This window comes from Plectrocnemia conspersa, unplaced genomic scaffold (genome assembly GCF_051122295.1).
Source record: "Plectrocnemia conspersa isolate PC_06_02 unplaced genomic scaffold, ASM5112229v1 ptg000008l, whole genome shotgun sequence".
NCBI lineage: Eukaryota > Metazoa > Arthropoda > Insecta > Trichoptera > Polycentropodidae > Plectrocnemia > Plectrocnemia conspersa.
Window position 1 is genome coordinate 2,476,134 of NW_028277172.1, and position 14,761 is coordinate 2,490,894.

Here is a 14,761-nt window from a genome sequence, read left to right on the forward strand (position 1 = left end):
TTACATTATTATTCTAAAAAATGTGAAGTATGTAAATCTTAAAACAGTTTTCAAGCAATTTGATTTATTTTCATTGAAAAAAAACATAAGGATTTTTTTTCTCATTTCAACAAAAGTAAACCGTGATATATTTTTTATGAAAGCTACACATATTTTGTACTCAAATAAATAAAAAATGTGTTGTTTTATAATATTCCTAGCATTGAAAAAATGCTATTTTTTTAGTATCAACTAGATTAGAACTAAAGCTCCATCACATTGTTAAATTTCATTTTTAAATCGTATTTTTTAAATTTTTATATATTTTACTTAAAAAATTAAATAAGTCTAGATTTACCATTATTAGATATGTTTATGAATTTATTTTAAAATAGGGTCATCTAAAAAACATGACTCGGAACATCAAAAAATATTTCACGTAATATGCGTTTTCCAATATTTATCAACATTAAAGTGGTTGATTTATAAACGCTATATTTCTTATTATTAAAATTACCACATATTTTGCAAAAATATATGTAAATACAATTTGTCTTAAAATAGTATTTTTTAAGCACAACTGTATATCGAATAACAATTTATTACTTTACTTTAACAATATATTTTTATTTTTAATTATTTGTATATGCATACATATCTATACTTAGATCCACATACATACATCAGTCAATGGACCACCTTGCCCCCGTTCCATCCCCATCCATTATTCCCCTTTCTCTGCCCACACTCATACGTCTTTCTTATTCCGGCAACCGGTTTTCTCTTGCCAGGCAATATCCAGCCGAGCGAGTCCCAGCCAAAGAAGACGGGTTTAATTAAATTTCTAATACATAATTCAAAGTAAACATACGACGGTGGAGGGGGTCTCCGGTTGTGGAATAATAAATACAAGAAGGGGTACACGTAGGAGGTCGGTTGGACCCCTCTCCGGGAAGAAAAGAGGAGGAGAGCACGAGCCGGAGGCGAGTCATTAACGGGCGAATAAAGAATGCTTTACACGTGTAAGGAGACTCCCAAGACACAATATCGGATGTGTGTGTGTATGTTTTGTGTTAATTAATATCCACACACATATACACACATACGTATAATAACGTTTGCCGTTTGTTACCTGTCCAATTTCGGCTCGTGGTATAAATTGGAGCAGTTGTTATTAAATGTTGATGTTGTTTTCGAATTGAAAATTGTGTTTGATATTTTTTTGATTGATAGGTAAGTCTTAATTTAAAAAAAAATCGTTCTTAATAATAAAATAGACTTGATTGAAATATTTGGGGTATAGCAATTTATTTATCATTCTGAGAATTTTATCTTATCACTGAGCATTTTCATATTTCTCAACTTTTGCAAAATATTTATATTTTCATAATATTTGCTAATTATTTACTATCTATTTCTAACTAGTAATAGTGTTAAAAATGAAAGAAGAGTACCTTAAAATATTATAATTACTATACATACATATTTAGTATACATATAGTTAATCATCTGGCACAGACTCACCCTTTTTTATGCAGCGGTATAAAAAATACAGTTGTTGTATAACGTTTAAAAATATTATTACAAATTTATCTTTAACAAAAATAGCTCTATAACACTTTTTAAGAACTCGATTTAGCATTTTTATTGTGAATTTCTTGGGAAAAAATACTGTTTAATATCATTTATTTGATGGTACTAGCCATAGAAAATATTTTTAAATATGTTACTGTCTCCATATATGGTACTTTTTATTACATACTATATCGTTTGTTATATATAAATGTAACTATGAGATTACCAAAGCAAGGATAAGGCCAGAAAGAATAGAAAATCGTGAACATTTTTTGCTATTCAAATACTTTCCACTTTCTAAAATATGCATTTTAAAACATCTGGCATAGACCTACTCTTTTTTATGCAGCGATTGTAAAACATAAAAAATATTTTGAACAAAGAAACGCTTTAATAAAATTCTCAATAAACTGACTGATTTGTAAAGAATTTTTATTCTTAGAATTTTTTTAATATAAATAAATAATGTATATTATCATATATTTAAAGGTACTAGCAAAAAAATATTTTTAAATGCGTCACTTTCTATATAATATTTTTTTTTAATTATAATTATTTATTATTAAATTAATTTCATAGTTACTACAAAAAATATTGTATATAAATGTAATTATTAAATTAACAAAGCAAGAATATGGCCGAAAAGAATAGAAAATCATGAAAATTTTTTGCTATTCAAATAATTTTGACTTTGACTGAAAGCCGTGCCAGATGTTTTAACATTTTCAAACATCTGGCACAGACGCACTCTTTTATGCAGCGATTGTAAAATTAAAAAAAAAAAAAAACAAAAAAACGCAAAAAAAAGACGTCACTGTTAATATGCATTTTTTTAAGTATAACGATATATACTTATTTAATTATTTAAATAGTTATTATAAATTATATTTTATATTTAAATAATTATTAATAATAAATATTATAGCATAATTACGCACGTATGTATGTGTGTGTATGTACACGTTTGAATGAGTTATTAATTATTCCGTCCTCCTTTGGGCCGCGTATAAGTTACACGGCCCCTGCGTGGCGTAATTTTCATTTTGATGGCGTCTTATCTTACCCCTTTTGTTTTTTGTTGCTAAGATATGGATGTAAAAACCCACCCTCTTACGGTGCTCTGCCCCGATTCGACCCCCCACATACCCACCCCCACCGCTCTTCTCGCTACGGGGGCCCCGTCACCCCGAGTCCCTTTAATGTGCCCCAACATTAATCACGCCTTTCAGTTCGCTCCCAAGATAAATAATTTTCTTCAGTTTTCTCTGAGCGCGCCCCGCTAAATATAAGTCGCCCGGGGCGGCCGTTCAAAAGCCGCAAATATGCAATTGTTCAACTCTATGTACGAATGTTTGTGAATTTTAATTTAGAATGCTATGCTAAAATTTATATTAATTACAGTCAGAGTTATATAATATATACAAAAAGAGGACTTTTTTTGCCAAAATATATACTAAACTTAAATATCAATTTAATCGTTTATTTATTCACTACTATCTAGATTTTTATATTAAAATAAATATGTAATAACGGTTTTTAAGATATAGCAGATATCAGAAAAAAATAAGCATTTTTAAATTGCGAAATTTTTGCATAATGAGTATTTTAAATGATTTTATTTTTATTACAATATGATGGGCTTCGCGTTTAAAGTGTTAATTAAGTAGAATAATATATTCTTGACTTTTATATTAAAAGTGAACGAAGCAGATTTCTATTATGTATTTTTGAATAAAATAAATACACAAACTTAGTAAGACATTTATTTAGCTATCATAAAAAAATGTAGTTCATATCTCATTCCCTTGATGGTTACATATTTTCTAGCTGTTTTCTACAAAGAGATTTAATTTTTTTGTAGTGCATATTACAACTCTTATTATAATTAAAATAACATTTAGGATTATTTATTAATACATATAAATATATATAAACATTATTATATGCAATAATTTTAAAATCAAATAATTTTGTATATTTTTCTTTCATACTTTACAGAAAAAAATGTTTAGTTGTTCATTTTATGCTATATTGTAGACACTACACCACTGCCTCTACCCCTTTATAATATACTGTCGTTTTTGGAAATGTCAATAGCAAACATCATAAGCGCGTTTCGAATACACGCGCCAAAATCACACCGAGCTATCAATCTTCTGGGCTCTTTTTGCGAAAATCTCCACGCAAGAAACTCCCGGCTGCGAAGGAACCTTTAAACCTCAATCATTCAACTTGAGGTCGCTCTACTTTGTAACACCACTGTTCCCACGTGCTATTAAATATCTGAGGCTAGATCAAACGAAGTGTTTAATCAAAGTAATTTTGCTAAAATAACAAACTAATACTAGTTTGGGTAAGGAGAGCTTTCTGAGCTCAGACTTAATTTGGCACGCTCTCAAATATTTCTAAGGTAAAAATACATTATTAATTTTAAACAAATATACTGTAATAATAACGTGTGTGATGTAAGTATATACATATTCGTGTAATATTTCAATTTGGATATAGTATAAGTACAAGTGGACATACATACATATATTTTCTACGACGTTCCCCTTTTCTGAATCACGACGTTCTATTTGTCTTCATAAACGACAAGTGTGAAAAGAGGGTACCCTAACCATTTAATATATAGATAAATTACTGTATGTCTATGTTTAAGCGTGCAAATGTGAAAATACGGGTTATAATTCAGAAACTTTGTGATATATTCTTATTCTTAAAAATAAATAAAGGAAAAAACTTTAAAATAAATATATAACCACTTTGTATGTTTAACTATATGTATATAGAAATATAAAAATTGCAATAACTATTTTTTACACACCTTCCCTTTCTACTTAAAATAATTTTACACTAAATTGAGTTACTGCGGTGTTGGTGGGCGTTAACGAATTTTTTATTAAAAACATAAATTAAAATATGACATATATAAAAATTTGATATTAATTAGCGTAGCGTAGCGTTAAAATTTTATTATTGATTTTATTAAAAAACTGTTCTTGATAATTTTACAATTAAAAAAACAATTAAAAATAAAACGTGTATAACTAAATATCAGTCTAAAAATTATTGATTAAAAATTTACTTTTCAATGAATAGAATATTTTAGTAAGCTCATCAAAAAATAATTTACTTATGTATTAGCAACCATAAAAAATTAAAAAATATATATTTCGAACCAGTAGCTTCAATTATATTAAACTTATGATTTTCAATAATATAAATTATTATATAAATATACAATTAAATTTGTCTAAAAATGTATTAAATTTCTAAAATGTGTTTTTAATAAATAAAATCGTATATAAGATAGTAATTTATTTATTGAATTAATTTAAGTGTAAGTTGGAAAATTATTTTATTAAAAATAATTGTAAAAAAATTGTGTATTTATCATAAAATTATATTATAATATGACCTAAACTATAAACAATGTTTTTTATTTTAGTATGTATATTATTTTCATTATCATTATTCTCATAGACATTTTTTATGATTTTATTTGTATTATAAATATTGTAAAATATGACATTTTTCTATTGTATAATTTAATATTTAAAAAAAAAAATTAGATCTAGAATTAAATAAATATTATTTATTAAGCTAATATAAATATAACCAGTAACTTTGTTAAAAATAAACACGATATTTGCTACCAATTTATTATTATTATTTTTTTATATATTTTTAAATATATTTTAGAATTTACAATTGATTACCATACTTGCTAATAATATAATAAGTACAATACATTTGCTTTTTACATATTTGTAGACATCGATAAGCATAAATATATTGGTTATGGTGAAATAAAAAAATAGTGGGTTTCTATAATAAATGTCCTAAATTATAATATTATTACCTTTGTCTTTATTTCATTAATGTTATATTTTATATATATGTTTTATTGATATGTCATATTAAACAATTAACTATCAGATAAATAGAAATAAATTAAAAATATTTTATATTTTATTTAAGGCTGACAAATATTACATATAAATATAAATAACATTAAAATATATACAAAAATCATATTATTTTACATTATTTAAAAGTGCATTTCATAAAATGTAAAGTTGTGCACTAACGGACATTTCAGACAGATATTAAAAACTATTGAATTTTATAGTACGAGTTTTCTTAATGTGCATCTCCAACACATGTTCTAATTAAAATCAATTCAATTTCAAGTGTCAAATAGAGGAAGCAAAAATCAGAACGATAGATCAGTGTTATGAGTCAACAATAAAAATTTATTAAACGATTAAAAAATAAAGATAGAGAGATAGTTGATTTAAGGCAAAATTAAAATTAATAAGTTATTGTCTAGAGAAATCGACAGTTACTCAAGTGGCAATGTAAAACAAATTTATAAACCAAAACAATAATTGAAAGTCTAGCCATTAGTTCAAACATAACAATTTGGCAAAAGCAGTAAAAAGAGAGATGCTGTATAAACACTTTGATCAGGAAAAACATGATGCATTCAATGCAACATTTAGAGAGAGCTTTCTCTTTAAAAGAATTAACCTCCACTGAAATTAGATCCAACATAAATGATGACACATTAAGCATTTTATGTTCTTAGGGGCTCTCCAAAATTTTTCTTCTGAAAGAGAATTTTTTGAAAAAGTTTCATATTTCATAATAATTTCATGCAATATATCAAAGCACAAAGTTTGACATTTTTATCCACGTTAATTTAATATTTTGTAATTTTAATTCATTTGTATAATAATAAACATTATTAAAGATAGTTTCTTAATTGATCATTTAGTGGTTGAAATTCAAAGGTGAGTATTTTATTTTTTTGATATAGTCTGTATATATGAAATATTTATGTAAACATATTTATGATAGGCCATCTTCATTGTTCTTATTAAAAAAAACACTTTATGACTTAATGACAATCTTAGCTTACACATAGATATATGCTATACATAACTCCTCTTTAGTATTTTTATAGTATAATTAACACTACACCCCTAGTTGGTTGATCGCGAATCGAAAACCCTCAAACCATTGTTCCATAGCTGGCAGAGCGGAGAGAGGGGCCGGCCCGAGAAAGAAAGGCCACTTTACCCAGCCTCCGAAGTAGGTATTTTCTGAAGATAAATCTTTGGAAAGGCCCCGCCTTCGTTGGAAGGCGTTTTATAAAGCCTCGGTCGTGTTCGGGGCCCCCACACCCGCGTTTGTCGACCCCTGCGCTAAGAAGGCTCCTCCGCCGCCCCTTTCGCAAAGCTTTTTGTGAAAGCTCCTCTCGGGTGTATAAGACGGTGGAGATGAAAGAGGCGGCCTTTTGTTAGGCACACTTTTGAAGTCGAATCAAAGGTTTTTGAATACCTTCTTCTTATACCCGCTACCCGTCTAAAACATAATACATAATAATGCGTAGACGTGTTCTTGGAGCTTAAGAATTTCTACGTTTAAAGCAAATTCCATAATTATATTAACTAAATTTAACTCTTTGAAAAGTGCTATGCCTATGTGATTTTACGTATATTTTATACGCGAAACATATTTTTAAATAAATTGATTCAGTAATGAATATTTTAATTAGCAGTCTGAAACATCAACCGCTGAAGTAAAGTGGCATACACATATTCAATTAGTTGTGTAATTAAAGTTTATTATTTTAAGATTAATAGCTGGATTTAATATTATTCAGAACTTACATATTAAGTAATACTTAAATAAGATCTAGAATCAATATTCGAGATCAATACTTTCTATTTTTCACTATATTTGCGAGATATTAATCAGCAGTAAATTTTATTTTATTTTAGGATTTTTTTTTTATATCAAATGACATGTTTTAAGAGAGTTGCTTTGTTAAGTAGTATTTAATTTAAATAAATATATTTCATTGATTTTTAAACAACATACAATATTTTTAAATCATTGTGATAATTTGAACTACTTTTATTTTGCTCTAATGAATTACTTATATAATATAGTTTTGATAGGAATAATTATATATTCGGTGAAAATAATATCAGCGCTGACTTTTTCCTCCAACGAAGTAAGAATAAAGGACGCAATCACGACTATCTATGGCAGTGATGCGAAGCAATGATAATTTTTTTGGTGGTAGTTTTTTTTGACAAAAATATAAGATTATTATTTATTTATTTAACAGTTCAAGTACCAAAAAAATAGCGACATAAAATTAAATCATCACAATTTAAAATTATATCAACACAAGAAACAGCCCCAATAACTGTCGGATGAGTGCCAAGCGACGCGACGCAGATCGCGAACTACCTCAGTATCTTAGCGATTAATGATTAATAATGATTTTATGTAATTTCCAAAACAGATTTAAACATAAAAATTATGACTTTTTGAAAGCGCATATTTTCGTATAATTAAATTAGTATTTATATAAAAATTAAATTTTATTAAAAAAATATTTATACAATATGTATAAATTTAACTTTTGTTTCATAAAAGTATGGGTTTTATTCAGACAAATCAAAACTATAAGCGCAAGTCCCACAAATAATTTTACTTCAACTTTGTTGATGATTGGGTCGCGACATAATTTTAAACGAAATGTGGGGGTTGGAAATTAAAATAGTTTGCGCTTTCTACAACCTTTACCTAAAAATCGCTAGGCATCAATGGATTGTCGTTACAACCATTCAATAATTAAAGTGCTTTGATTAAGAAACGCTATGTTAAAAATTAAATGAATTTTGATAATCTTGGGTTTTCGGTGAAGACGCAATTTACACAATTATAAATTTAATCTATAAAAAATAATTGCTTTTCAAATAAAATTTACTAATAAATACTAGTTAAACCTACTGAAGACACAGGTTACGGAGCAAATTATTCAGGGGCTCTCATAGGATGTTGATCGGTAAGGCACGCAAATGCGATCGTCGTCCACAAAAAGGCGTTTTTTGTGGATAATCAAATCAATGCGTAGCTAATCTTGTAATATGTAAGAAAAGCTTCAGTTTGAGAATGTAGCAAGGAAGCTATAGTCTCTGAAGGTTTCGACCAGACAAAGGCGAAATCTCTCTCTTGGTCTTTAATGAGGACGGCCCGATCATCTCCATTAACGGCTGTCCAAGAACGTTAGCTTTGCGAATGACTTGTTGTCCTGCTATGACGCCTTTAATAGAGTAAGATTTAATAAATCCCGGCGTCAGGCCGATATAAAAGTAGTAAGCTATCACCTCTGATCTAGTTAATGACCCAAGAGCAACTATCTGGCGTGGCTCAAAACTTTTGATATTCCCGGCACCTGGCGAAGGGAGAGGGTTTTTGTAAGCACTCAGAGACGTAAAAAGCCAACCATTTATATATTTTTTAGAACAGGTTTCTTCATTCTTTCATATGTTATTCGGAAAGTAGTTATAAAATTATTCGGAAAAAAGATAAAAATTAATTTGGGTCGCCATAAATTTTATACCAACAAAAAGGATTTGTTCCTAAATCTTATTAATAGAAATATTTTAAAAATTTACTTTAATTCCTCTATAACAACAATGAGTATTTTTTTCTCGTACGATTTCAGATAGTGAAGCAATATTTTAGGACGCAAATTGGAAATAAATTGTTAAAGTGACACGCGCTCCGCATAACGATGCCGAGAATCTTTTACTTCAATTTTTTGCCAAAAATTTTTGAAATCTGGATTTGTGCAAATACTGTAAAAACATTTTAGGTCATTAGCTTAATATATATTTATATATATTTTAAGTATTTGCAGCATTAATGTCATCGATAAAGAGAAGAAGGAGAAAAGGACGCAAATCGTTTCCCTGCTGTACTCCAGAGCGAGCGAAATACTCATTAGAGCGACAAGTACTATAGCTTACATACTGATGGATGTCATTTCGTAATTTTCAAGAAAGTTAATAAGACTGTTTGAGAAAAGTTGCTTAATTTCCGAAGTAGTATATAATGACAAAATTTGGTATAGAGTACATTGACCTGGATTTTAGTATCAAGGGAGTTTGTCACGCTTTTGAACAGCATAAAAGGTTAGTGACCGTGAAATGACATGAATGAAAACAGTGTTGTTGGTTTGCCAAAGTCTGCTGACATTGATACTGCTTTTATTTGTAAAAAATCAAATAAACTAACTAGCAAGTGTTGAAAGTACAGCGACTTTTGGGGATTTGGATGACTTTTTTAATTGTTAATGTAGTAATTTATGTATTTAATAATTTTAATATTATTATTATTTTAGTTTATAATTAAATTATATCATATTACATTGTTTACGATATTCCTTTTCTTATTAGCTATGAGCCTTATCTAAGGAAATATTATCACAATCCACTACACGTGGCTCTCGACATAAATAAACTTTCCACCTGGAAAACCACCCAATTATAATTATCATATCATATTTTAAGCTTTTCAAGCACTCCCACTCTCCTCCTCCACCGACACAACAAAACATGCCCTAATGTACGCACATATTTTAAACTATCAAAATTTCCCGTCTCGTTACCGCCGAAGCGTCAAGATTAAGTCACACACTACATCGCTCGGTATGGTAATATAGTTTGAAGACTGTCCCCGTCGATTCTCGCTTTATCTCCGTTAATTATGCGCGATACACATCTAAATGGATGTACCGAGGCCGAGCCTTTAAAGTTTTACGTACATCTCGGCGTATTCCGGCTTTATAATTAGAAAACTCCATCTTCCACATACAGGTGGGGTGTTTAGCGGGTGAGTGTCGAGGGGGTGGTGTTATGTGCTCACAACTCGCATATATCAAAGAGTGAGTTGCGAGGAAAATTTTAATAACTAATTTTCTTGCAACGCGATGCGAAAACTTGACGCCGCCTGGAAACGAGTAGTTTATGTGGAACGGAAGCGTCGCGAGTGTGAGGCGGGCTTAAGGAGGGAAAAGGATGGCGTGTATGTACTACTGGTTGCGATGGAGAGAGATGGAACAATCAAGATTATGTTTTAACGAGTATAGAAATATAATGCTGCGCGCGAGCGTCCGCGTACTTCTCGCTTTATGATCATATTTTCTCAAGGGCGGCTCGTTAAGGGTGTAAAATTAAGAAAATTAATTTTTAATCGCAAGTGTTAATTGTGATTAATATTAAACATAATAGCACGATGGAGCAGTGGTACAATTCAGTGAATAATACCTGAAAGACATGGATTCAAACCCCTTGTATTTTTCCTTTTCTATCCTATATGAGAGATTAGAATTAGTGATTATTATATTAGTATATTACCAGTCGATCATTACAGATAGGGTGTTATTAGATTAAGTCCAAAAATATAAACTAAGACAACTCATCTCTCAGGGGAAAATAAGTATAGACAGACATCGCATCTCACATATTGCTCCATAGTCTGAATTTCGATATTACACTATGTTTTAAAAATATTATAGCTATCCTTACCGATATTACTATAGACTTCTAATATATAATCACTAATCAAAAAATATTCAAACCGAATTTCGCTCAATAGGAGAGTGCAAAAACAATTATCACTTCTCAGAAGACAAAAATTCACGTCAAAAGCAATAAAATCGTGTCGGCGCTGTCGCAGTGAGAACGCTCGGTAACGAGCGCTCTCACTGTGATGGCGACGGCACGATTTTATTGCTTTTGACGTAAATTTTTGACTTCTGAGAAGGGATATTGTTTTTTGATTTCTTCTATTGGGCAAAATTCGGTTTAGATGTGCTTAACATATTTTTATAATATGTTATTTGGCTATTATCCATTTTTGTATCTTAGCGAATCTATTTTAGGAGCGTTGGGATACGATTCGCTGAGAGTTTTATGTCGTTTAGCATTTTTTCTATCAGCTTATAATTTTCAAGGAATTCCAGTTTTGGGTTCCAAAACGTCTTTGAGAATCAGGATCGCGTCCTCTTCTGATGCCCGTTAGAGCCAGATTGTTCGCATCAAGCGTCTCACCTATGTCTGTCACCATTCAGCTCCTTAATACACTGGCATTGGATATTGATCAATTAAAAATCAGCTATTAGGAGCTAGTACAAGAAAATTTTCTATGATTTTGTCTCCTACTCACTATGTAATTTTCTATATATTTTTTCTTGTGTTATAATAAGAGTATGCTGGTCTTATTTTAAATTAAATAAATAATAAGCAACCTATTCTTTTGGTAAAAATAATGAGACTGCAATTTAAGTCTGTTTATAAATAAGTAATTTATTAACTAATTTAATAGCAATATACCATTGGTAAATAATTAAGTAATGTGTTTTAGAAAAATATATATATTTAATTCTTTCAGTTTGTCGGTGAGAATAGATGATAGAAAAATTGAGCACACTGTGAGTAACATCAATAGACAATTACATAACAAGACAAATCATATTCAGAGGTCTTGTAAAAGTGCAAGTCTCTGAATATTTATTGTATTATTCACCAGTAGGTTTTTGTAAGAAATTAAGCCCAGTTGTGTCACTTTATTCGGTAAAATTCTTTCGAAACACCTGACTTGATCTACCATACTGCAGTTTGGTGTTCAAGTCAAGATAAAGTTGTGTTGAAAATTTTTGAACTCATATGAGCGATTGAATATTTTTTTTGGTATTTATTGTATTATTCACTAGCGGGTTATTTGTGGGAAATATCTCAAACTATCACATGTTATTGAACCAGTATCAGCATTGAACTTAAATTGTTTTTATAGTCTGTTCAGTGATTTTTTTTATTAGGAATGGAAGCTAAATATCCGGACTTGCTCTACCATTCACAAGTTTGATACATTAATTTACTGAGATTCGTTAAAATCAGAGGAGCAATTGAAATTTTTCGCAACGAAAAAAATTGCGTTTGGATACTATTTATTACTTTTGACGAGGATTTTTGACTTCTGAGAAGAAACTGTTTTTGCGCTCTCCTATTGAGCGAAATTCATTTTGAATATATTTTGATCAGTCCTTTTATATTTGAAGATTCCTTATAAAAAATATCGAATTAAAATAAAATATGTAAGATTTTAATAAAAATGTATTTTTATAGTACCTACTTAAAAAAGCTATCAATAAATTTTGAATTTTCTTAAAAATTAAATAAAATAAAATACATAATACAAAATAAATAAAAAATAATCTCTGACATGATATTAAAATTTTAAGATATAAATTCAAATATTATATACTAAATTTATATTAGAATATTTGCAAATAAATCATTTTTAATTTAATAAAATTCAATCAAAATCTATACCAATTACCATTTTATTTAAGAATGAAATTGTATACAGTTAATAATTTAATTGAATCTAACAAATATCAACATTTTTATAGAAAAATATAGTACTATTCTAAATTTATTGATATTTTTATATTTTCTTCAACGGTATCTTTTTGATGTCGCGTTTTCAATGATTTCAGTATTATAAAATTTACTTATGAAAAATACTTAAATACCTAATTTAAAATGTTAAAACATTGTTTAAATTGCCATAGATTATTATATACCGCATATTATGTACATATATTAAAAAAAAATAAAATCATTTTAATTAACAAATAAGTCATACATAAAAAAAATTAAAGTCAAATCAAACAAATTGTTTGAAAGCTCTTCATAATATTTTTAAGGTTTACATATTTATTAAATTCCATTTGAGAATTAATATATATTTCTTAGATTTACTCACGTTTTTCGATTTCTGTAAAAAGTAGTAAATGAGTTTTACATTTATATTAAATAAGATAATTTAAAGTGTGTCTGATGTCTTGAATTAAAATATTTATTGTAAAAAAAATATTTTAAAAATTGATTTATTTCATTAGATTTTATTAAATGAAATATTAATACAGTGCAGTTCTTTTAGTACCAATAAAAACATTTAATTATAGATTTTAATAAATACTCTATTTTATTCAATAATTATTATTAATAATAATTCATACACGAACAACTATGCCCATGTGTTTCAGAACGCTCTCGGCAAATAACTTCGCGAGAGGTAATACGAAATTTGGCGCCGTGAAACTTAAAACCAAATAAAGGATAAATTTCCTTACTGTAATTAAGATTTATAATTTATGTACACACCATTAATTAATACTGTAATTGCTTTTTTAATAAAACACGAGCATCATAAATTTATCTTTTATATTATTATTAAAAATATTTATATTCTGTCTTACTAACAAATCCAATATCATTTAAAATATCTTATGTTACAATTTTATGTCAATGATAAGAGATTCTTTAATTTATAAATAATTGGTAATTACATATCTATCTTTTTAAATGCATAGCTCAATATAAGACTATAACCACATGTTTATAATTAATTAAAAATATTATTCTGTTCTAAACTATATTGACGAATTACTTTGGCTCGGATAATTAATTATAATCAATTGCACGTACGTTTGTACATAAATTTTCGCCTCGCGAAGAATTCTCCCGCTGCGCTCTGTTCGTCTCTCCAATGAAGGGAGAATACGTGTTTTCTTAAGGGAAAATTGTAGAGAGGGTAAAGGGTGTTACCCTTAAGAAGGTGAACTTTGTCATTGTCTTTGAAACGTCTAGCGGAAGGGCGGTGGTAATTTGTTAAAACATTTAGGAAAGCTTTCTTGCGATGGAGCGTGCGAGCTTTTCAATGTCCTGGGAAATTTAATAAATTATTGCAATATAATATTTTTAAGCCGTAATTAAAATTATTATTTTATAAGTGTATTCTTATAAATATTAAAAATCAAATATAAATATATTATCATATATTTATCGACACATAGCAGTTCGCAATGAATAAAATAGAAAGTGCGACTGTTTTAATATATTATTTATTATTTACTACATTTTGACAGTCGTATATCTAAGAAAACATTAAAAGTAGTCTACCCTTGGAAAGCTGTTAGTTTGAATTATTCGAGAATAAAGTGTTTATGAGATGGTATGATTAATATGTTAAAGGGTCGAGATCTTATTAACGAGTTTTCGGTAGAACACGCACAATTTGTGTGCGATAATTTTATTTTACTAATTACTACTATGCGACAGATTAAATTTATACATATTTGGTAATTAAGGTAAAAAATATTTTTTAGCTGCTTTAATAAGTAAAAAGTAAGCTTTTAAAGATAATAATTTGCCGATGAGTTTTCTGGAATATTAAAAATATAAATAAGATTTATATAAGTGATTAGGTTTACTTATTATTAGACACATCGTTTCAGTCATGTATATTTATTCTAAGGCTTTTTTTTCTA